The sequence below is a fragment of the Rhinolophus sinicus genome, chromosome 2, assembly GCF_057876585.1.
Source record: "Rhinolophus sinicus isolate RSI-liver-muscle chromosome 2, RSI-T2T, whole genome shotgun sequence".
Classification (NCBI taxonomy): Eukaryota; Metazoa; Chordata; class Mammalia; order Chiroptera; family Rhinolophidae; genus Rhinolophus; species Rhinolophus sinicus.
This window is the reverse complement of record NC_142502.1, coordinates 103,766,523-103,775,976: the sequence shown is the minus strand read 5'-3', so window position 1 is coordinate 103,775,976 and position 9,454 is coordinate 103,766,523.

The following is a 9,454-nucleotide window of genomic DNA, read 5'->3' as shown; positions in this document are numbered from 1 at the left end:
TACAGGGGAGCCGAAGAACCAAGACCCAGGACTAAACCTGTAGCTGTGGTGGAGCCCAGCCCTTCGGCTGAGCCTACGTCACGTGCCTGTCCCCAGATGCCAGGCGGGCTGGGAGGATGGGCAACTGGCCTTTTAGTTTTTATGCTAGAGGGGACTCTTCTTCCTCCTGGAAAGGGGCCTCAGACACTGAGCAGCCAAAAGAATGACAAATGGCCACATAGCGTCGTTTAAACAAAACTTACAAACATCCAAAGCAACAGGCTAGATTGTCTGCAGATAAACACAGTTAAGAGAAGTACAAAATCATTCATGGGAATGATATGCACTAACTCCAGGATAATAGGTACTTCTGAGGGGGGGGGGGGGAACGACGTAGGACTTCAGTTGGACTTGGAACATTTTTATTTTGTAAAATGAGACCTCTAAAACAAAGATGGCAAAAATGTTAACATCTGTTTATGCTTGGTGGTGGGTACAGGGATATCATTATTTTCTACCCTTGTCTGTATGTTGCAAATAATTCCTAATTACAAAAATCACTTCAATAAATCAAAAGTATGTGTCAGGCAACTCAGGTCTCTGCAGATGTCTCCTTATATAATTGTTGAAATGCAAATTGATTCTGCACCCACAAGAGGAAGTGGAAAGCTGTGCTTGCAATCACCCACATATCTTGTGTTTTCCAACACTTGTGAGCAGTCTACGTCTCCATCAGCTGAAAGTTGGCAGGGGTACTCGGCTGAGATTGTGAGACTGAGTAATGCTTGGCCTGGTAGTATTTACTGGGAAGGAGTGATTCATCTCATTATCAAAATTCTGAGTCCTTTAAAATGCCTCCCAAGAAGTTATCTGGTTTGGAAGATCAGAGACAAAAACTGGAGAGAAAACAAGAATCTCAGAAAATTTGGAAAGATTGTAGATTAAAAAATCCCTTTTGTTCAGGCATTGACTCTGTAGCCAGTAGAAGTGAATTAGTGAATGTTTCTGTATATAACTTTTTAAAATTGCAATACATATAACATGGTATAAGTTTAAAGTGTACAATGTATTGATTTGATGCACTTATGCACTGCAATCTGATTACCACCATAGCGTTAGATAATTCTCTCATGTCACATAATGACCATTTCTTTTGTGTGGTGAGGACATTCAAGATCTGGTCTGTTAGTAACTCTGACAGTGTTGACTACAATCACTGCATTCGATCTCCAGGACTGTTTTATCTTCTAGTTGCAAGTCTTCACTCTTTAACAACATCTCCCTAATTCCCCGGGCCCTCAGCCCCTGGTAACCACCATTCTAATCTCTGTTTCTGTGAATTTGGTTCTTTTAGATTCCAGATATGAATGATATCACACGATATTTCTCTGACTCAGTCTGTGTGTGTGTGTGTGTTGCATCTTCTTTACTCATTCCTCCATTGATGGATACTTAGGTTGTTTCCAGGTCTTGGCTATTGTGAATAATGCTGCATTCGTACATAATTGTTAATAACAGGAAATTCATTTTTCTCTGTCCCTGCCTCCAGCCCCCCTTGCAAATAAATGGTTAGCAAATATTTAAAGACTATGGGTTTGAAAATGGCACCAAATTGTTAGCCTGCCAGGGTTATTACCTGTTTGAGTTTTGTCCTAAGCATAGTTTCTGGACTATAACATGAGCTTAATAGATATTAGCTATTATTATTCGACAGCAAAAATCAAATAACCTACATAAAAAGACAATGGACAAAAGACTTGAGCGCACATTTTTCCAGAGATGATACACAAAAGGCCAACAAGCACATGAGAAGAGGCTCAGCATCACTAATCACTAGGGAAATGCAAGTCAAAACCACACTGACATACCACCGCACACCCATTAGGGTGGCTACTAATAAAATAAAATTAAAAACACCCAGAAAATAAGTGTTGGCAAGTTGTGGAGAAATTGGAACCCTTGTGCACTGTTGGTAGGAATGTAAAATAGAACAACCTCTGTGGAAAACAGCATGGAGGTTCCTCAAAAAATTAAAGATAGGGCGGTACTTCATGTCTCTGAAGCGCAGTGCCCTTACCTCGAGCAGCGCTGATCTCGCAGGGCTTGTGTGAGGATAAAATGAGAAATAGACACCACAGGGCAAGGGACGCTGGCAGCCCCGCCTTGAAGAGTCCTGAATCTGGAATTTGGAGGAAAACTTGTTGTAGCAGCCTGTTGTTACATCCTTACCTAGCATCCCAGCTCCCTTCTCTTGGGAACAGCCTGGCTTTTCCTGGGGGAAGCCCCCTTTCCATCTTTTGATCCAAGTGATTGGGGTGAGCTTAATCCATCCGTAACTATATGGGTGGCCACAGGCCACGGCTGGTCAATCAGAGCCATATCTCCCTGGTCTCATTGACTGGTTCAGGGATGGTCACCTGACCCAAGACAGACCAATGAGGTTCAGGCCTGAGACTTTTGCTAGTATTACTGGGAAAGAGTCTCTCTTTTCCCAAAGGACTTGCTAGGCTGGGAGTTTGGGGCACACTGCCAACCTAATCTTGGGCAAAAACCTAGCAATAGAAGAGTCTAGGGCAGGTGTAGATGGACTCCGTCCAAAGGACAACTCACCTCTCCTAAGCAGAGGCAAAAATTGAAATTCATAAAATAATTAAAGGAAAAAAATTAAAAATAGAAACTACCATCTGATCCAGCAATCCCACTTCTGGGTATATATCCAAAAGAACTAAAGCAGATCTCAAAGAGATATTTGCACACCCGTGTTCATAGCAGCATTATTTACAATAGCCCGAAGGTGAAAGCAATCCAAGTGTCCAAAGGAGGGAAATTCTGACACATGCTACAACAGGGAATAACATTGAGAGCATTTTGCTAGGTGAAATAAGCTGGACGATTCCACTTAGATGAGGTATCTGAAGCAGTCAAATTTATAGAAACAGAAAGTGGAATGGTGGTTGCCAGGGGCTGAGAAAGGGGGAGAACCGGAAGTTCTTAGTTAATGCGCATAGAGTTTCAGTTTTGCAAGATGAAAAACTTGGAGATTTGTTGCACAACAATGTGAATATACTTAACAATACTGAACTGTACACTTGGAAATGGTTACTATGGTAAATTTCCATGTATTTTTTTGTTTTACCACAATTAAAAATGTAAAAGTTAAATAAATAGTAGTTTATTAGTTAATATTTACTAGTTAAATATTATTTCACAGGTGAGGAAACTGAGTTTCAAGAGGGAGGAAGTGAGTTGACCAAAATCACTTCCTGTCAGCGCAGAACTGGACCTAATCCCATGCTCTTTCCACTTGGTCTTTGGGTTCCTCAGACTGATGAAGTCTTGGCTGATAAAGTATTTGTCTTTTTGTGATTGGCTTATTTCACTTAACACAATGTCCTCAAGGTCCATCCATGTAACATTGCAGAATTTCCTTCCTTTTTAAGGCTGAATAATATTCCATCGTGTGGATAGACCACATGTTGCTTATCCTTTCATCAGTTGATGGACACTTGGATTGCTTCCCCCTGTTAGCTATTGTGAACACGGATGTACAAATATCTCTTCAAATCCTGCTTTCAAGTCATTTGGGTAGATACTCAGAAGCAGAATTGCTGGATCATATGGTAATTCTACTTTTAATTTTTTGAGGAAATGCCACAACATTTTCTTCAGAAGCTGTACCATTTACATTCCCACCAACAGTGCACAGGGGTCCAGTTTCTCCATATTCTTGCCAACACTTGTGGTGTTTTTTTTTATTAATAGCCATCCTAATGGGTGTGAGGTGATGTCTCATTGTAGTTTTGATTTACATTTCCCTAATGATTAGTGATGCTGAGCATCTTTTCATGTGTTTCTTAGACATTATGTATCATCTCTGGACAAATGTTTGTTCAAGTTCTTTGCCCATTTTTGAATCAGTTGTTTGCTGTTGAGTTTTAGGAGTGCTTTATATATTCTGAATATTAAGCTCTCCTCAGATATATGATTTACAAATATTGTTTCCCATCCTGTGGGTTGTCTTTTTACTCTGTGGATAATGTCTTTTTTTCTTATTTTCCTATGTTATTGAAATGTGTAATACTGTGTAAGTTTAAGGTGTACAGCATGACTTGGGTTTCACATACTGTGAAACGATCACCACAGTAAGTTTACTTAACATCCATCATATCATATAGATACAAAAAAAATTTTAAAAAAGTTTGTTTCATTGTGATGAGAACTCTTAGGATCTACTCTTTTAACAACTTCCAAATATATTATACAGCAGTGTTAACTGTAATTACCATGTTGTATATTATATCCCCAGTACTGTTTATCTTATAATTGGAAGTTTGTACTTTTTGACCACTTTCATCAAATTCCCCCAACCCCACTTCTGGTAACAAATCTGATCTCTTTTTCTATGAGGTTCCGCCCACCCCCCCAAAGATTCCATATATAAGTGATCATACAGTATTTGTCTTCCTCTGTCTGACTTATTTCACTTAGCATAATGCCCTCAAGGTACATCCAGGTTATCACAAATGGTAGGATTTCCTTCTTTTTTTTATGGCTGAATTATATATATATGTATGTATGTGTATATATGCCACTACTTCTTCCTCCATCTGTCCGTCCATTCGTCCACCGACCCATCCACCGATGGACACTTAGATTGTTTCCATGTCTTGGCTATTGTAAATAATACTGCTATATATAAACATGGGGATGCAGATGTCTCTTTGACATAGTATTTGCATTTCCTTTGGATATATTCCCAGAAGTGGTATTGCTGCATCATATGATAGTTCTATTTTTAACTTTTAGGCAACTTCTGTATTTTTTCCGTAGTGGCTGCACCAGTTTACAGTCCTACCAACAGTGTACAGGGTTCCCTTTTCTCAATGTCATCACCAACAGTCATTATCTCTTGTCTTTTTGATAATAGCCATTCAAACAGGTGTGAGGTGATATTTCGTTGTGGTTTTAATTTGCATTTCCCTGATGATTAATGATGTTGAGCACCTTTTCATGTTGGCCATCTGGATGTCTTCTTTGGACAAATATCTATTCGGATCATCTGTCCATTTTTAAATCAGGTTGTTTGGGGTTCTTTTTTTTGCTATTGAATTGTATGAGTTATGTATTGTTTATATTAATCCTTATTCACTATGTGATTCGCAAATATTTCCCCCCATTCCATAGGTTGTCTTTTCATTTTGTTGATCATTTCTTTTGCTGTGCAAAAGCATTTTAATTTAATGTAGTCCTGAAGGCAGTGTGGAGGTTCCTCAAAAAATTATGAATAGAATTACCATATGACCCAGCAATCCCTCTCCTGGGTGTCTACCCAAAAAATCTGAAAACATTTATACATAAAGACACGTGTGCTCCAATGTTCATTGCAGCTTTGTTTACGGTGGCCAAGCATGGAAACAACCAAAATGTCCTTCGATAGGTGAATGGATAAAGAAGTTGTGGTATATATACACAATGGAATACTATTCGGTGGTAAGAAAAGATGATATAGGAACATTTGTGACAACAAGGATGGATCTTGAGAGTGTAACGCTGAGCGAAATAAGTCAGACAGAAAAAGCAGCGAACCATGTGATTTCACTGATATGTGATATATAAACAAACAAATGAGAAACAAGACAAAAGAACAAGACAAACAAATGAGAAACAGCAACTCATAGACACAGACAATAGTTTAGTGGTTACCAGAGGGTAAGGGGGGTGGGGGGTGGGAGATGACGGTAAGGGGGATCAAATATATGGTGATGGAAGGAGAACTGACTCTGGGTGGTGAACACACAATGGGATTTATAGATGATGTAATACAGAATTGTACACCTGAAATCTATGTAATTTTACTAACAATTGTCACCCCAATAAGTTTAAAAAAAAATTAATGTAGTCCTGCTTGTTTATTTTTGATTTTGTTGTTTGTGGTTTAGATGTCAAATCCCAAAAAATCATCGCCAAGACCCATGTCAATGAGCTTTTTCCTATGTTTTCTTCTATGAGTCCTATGGTTTCTGTTCTTACATTTAAATCTTTAATCCATTTTGAATTAGTTTTTGTGAGTGGTGTGAGATAGGGGTCTAATGTCATTCTCTTACATATGAATATCTAATTTTCCCAGCACCATTTATTGAAGAGACTGTTTCTTCTCCATTGAATATTCTTGGTTCCCTTGTCAAGTATTAGTTTGCTGTATATACCTGGCTTTATTTCTAGGCTCTCAATTCTGTTCCATTGGTACATGTATCTATTTTTATACCAGTACCACACTGTTGTTTGATTTGTGTATGTTGAACCATCCTTGCATCCCTGGATTAAATCTCATTTGATCGTGCTGAATGATACTTTTAATGTGCTGTTGAATTTGGCTTTCTAGCTTTTTATTGAGAATTTTTGGATCTACATTCATCTAGGGCCTGTAGTTTTCTTGTAGTGTCCTTGTCTGGCTTTGGTATCAGGGTAATGCTGGCCTCATAAAGTTTGGCAGTGTTCCCTCCTCTTAGTTTTTTTGGAAGAGTTTGAGAAGGATGGGCATTAATTCTTCTTAAATGCTTGTTAAAATTTACCAGTGAAGTCATTTGTTCCTGGGCTTTTCTTCATTAGATTTTCTCAATTATTATTTCTGATTCAATCTCCTTACTATTAATTGGTCTGTTCAAATTTTCTATTTCTTCCTGATTCAGTCTTGGTAGGTTGTATGTTTTAGGAATCTTTCCATTTCTTCTAGGTTATCCAATTTTTTGGCGTGCAATTGTGTATAGTGGTTTCTTATGATTCTTTGTATTTCTGTAGAATTGGTAGTAATGTCCCTACTTGTACTTCTGATTTTAGTAATGTCAATCTTCTCTTTTATTGTTGTTTTGTTTTCAAGTCTATGTAGCTAAAATTATGTCAATTTTGTTTATCTTTTCAAAGAACCAACTTTTGGTTTCATTGATTTTATGTATTGTTCTTCTATTTCTATTTCATTTATCTGTATTCTCATCTTTATTATTTCCTTCTTTTCTGCTACCAGGGTTTATTTTGTTCTTTTTCTCATTCATTAAATTATAAAGTTAGGGTGTTGATTTGAGATCTTTTTTGTTTTTTAATATATTCATTTATAGCTATATATTTCCCATTTAGTACCACTTTTACAGCATCTCATAAGTTTTGGTATGTTATTTTCATTTTCATTTATCTTTAAGTATTTCTAGTTTCCCTTATGATTTCTTCTTTGATCCATGGGTTGCTTGCTTAAATTTCACAATTTTTTAATTTTCCAGTTTTATGTTATTGATTTCTAATTCATCTTGTTTTGGTCAAAGAAGATACTCTGACACTTACCTTTTTAAAATCTATTGAGACTTAATTTTTGGCCTAATTTATGGTCTATCTTGGAAAATGTCCCATGTGCACTCAAGAAGAATGTATATCATGCTGTTTTCGGGTGGTGTTCTGTAAATATCTGTTAGATCAAATGGTTTATTGTGTTGTTTAAGTCCTGTTTCCTTATTTATCTTTTGTCTGGTTGTTCTATCCATTCTTGTGAGTGGGGTATCAAATTCTCCAACTGTTATTGTAAAATTGTCTATTTCTCCTTTCAATTCTGTCCATTTTTGCTTCATATATTTTGATGGTCTGTCCTTAGGTGCCTAAGTGTTATAATTGTTATGTCTTCTTGCTGCATTGAAACTTTTATTAATATATAATGTCCTTCTTTTTCTTGCAGCCTGTTTTGATTTAACGTCTATTTTGTCTGATACCACATTTCCCTGAAAAAAAGACCAGGTCTTATATTAATTTTTGCCCCAAAAGACTTATTAGGGCTTATTTTCAGGGGATATCTTATTTTTTCATGTACAACAATCTACATTTATTCATTTATTCATGTACAAAGATCTACATTTATTCAAGTACAGTCATGTCATCTTCTGGAATATCATCATAAATCTCCAAACCCCGAATTCCGCCTTGAATTTCTTGTGACTCCATTTCCTGTAGAACCATTGGCCTCAATCTCTCATGCCCAGCAATAGAGCTCTCCTTAAACGAGCACTTCTTGTCCATGCAGCCTGCTCGTAGTGCATTGGCAACACAGCTGTCAGTGATTTTATCCCATGAATTCTTCACCCAAGTCACGACCTCTTGCAGGCTAGGCTTCACAAAGTTTCCACCCTGATTTCTCTCCATTCTATTTTCAATGTAGTCATTGATTTCCATGAGCAAGTGGTCATTGAATGGCTTGTTTATTGCAGTATCAAGAGTCTGGAGATAGGCAGTCATTCCTGTGGGAATCATTATTTCATCTATTCTTCTCTCTGCAAGGAAGTTCTTCATGTCTTTAGCACGGTAAGTGCTGGCTGAAACCCAGACTAGCAGACCTCTTTGGCCACCTTGCAAAACAAGTGGCAGCATTAAATCAACCCACTTCCTTATAACTGCTGTGTGCACCACAGGCTTTTTCAGTTTCAAGAACCTAAATGCCGGAAAGACGTTCAACCTTATCTTTCTTGCCCTTAGTGATGATTAGCGGTGGGGCTTTCTTTCCATCCAGACAAATTGCCAAAATACAGGTAACACGTGCCCTTTCGTAACCAGTGGAGGGAATGCAGATTGACGAGGCACCCCTCTGATCAATTGTCGTTTGAGATCTTTGGCCCATAAACACTGCAGTTTCGTCCACAGCAGTCATGTTGGAAAGCTGATACTTAGAAAAGTTGATGCCATCAACAAAGGACTTAAATGCAAGTACACATTTAATAACTTCAGTATCTTCCAGCTTGAACAGTGTTGTTGATCTTAGAGACAGTTCATATTGCTGAAGGAAGCCATCCAGCCAGTGTTGTGATGCTTTGAATTCTTCTGGAGATATTTCTAACTGTGCTGCCATTGCAAGGGCAAAGGCTTGACTATCAGCTCTGCACACAAGCAAAGCCTTTGCTCTCCTGTCAGCAATCCATTCACAGATGATGTCTTCCAGCTCAGGAAATAATGGTTGCCGGTCTGATCCACACTTGTGCTTCTTAGTATTTCCCTCGTTCACCTGTTGACTGAGGTTATCGTGCTCTGCTCGCCATTTTCGGACCATTCAAAGATCCAACTTCTTCTCTGCAGAAAGCCGTAAGATTTTTGCCCCAGGGGTCCTCCACAATTCCTTTCTTGTATTCGATGGAATAGCTCTTTCTTTTTGCACTCCACTTGTCTGGGGGTTTAAATCTACCATTAAGTCAAATGTTATTTGAAGATATATGAGACAGGAGTGGCAACAAAAATGATGACAGTTAAGAATGATGGTCCACACAAAAGCGATGGAATATTGCAGGCACCAAAATTCAGAAAACGTTTCTTTATTTCACATGAATGCATTAAGTACTTCCTTTACAACGCACGACGTATTGAACTATGAAAATTCATATTAGACACAACCACGTACATTCGTTATCAAGTGCTCACGTTATTGGTGCGTTGAGTCTGTACTTGGATTGGT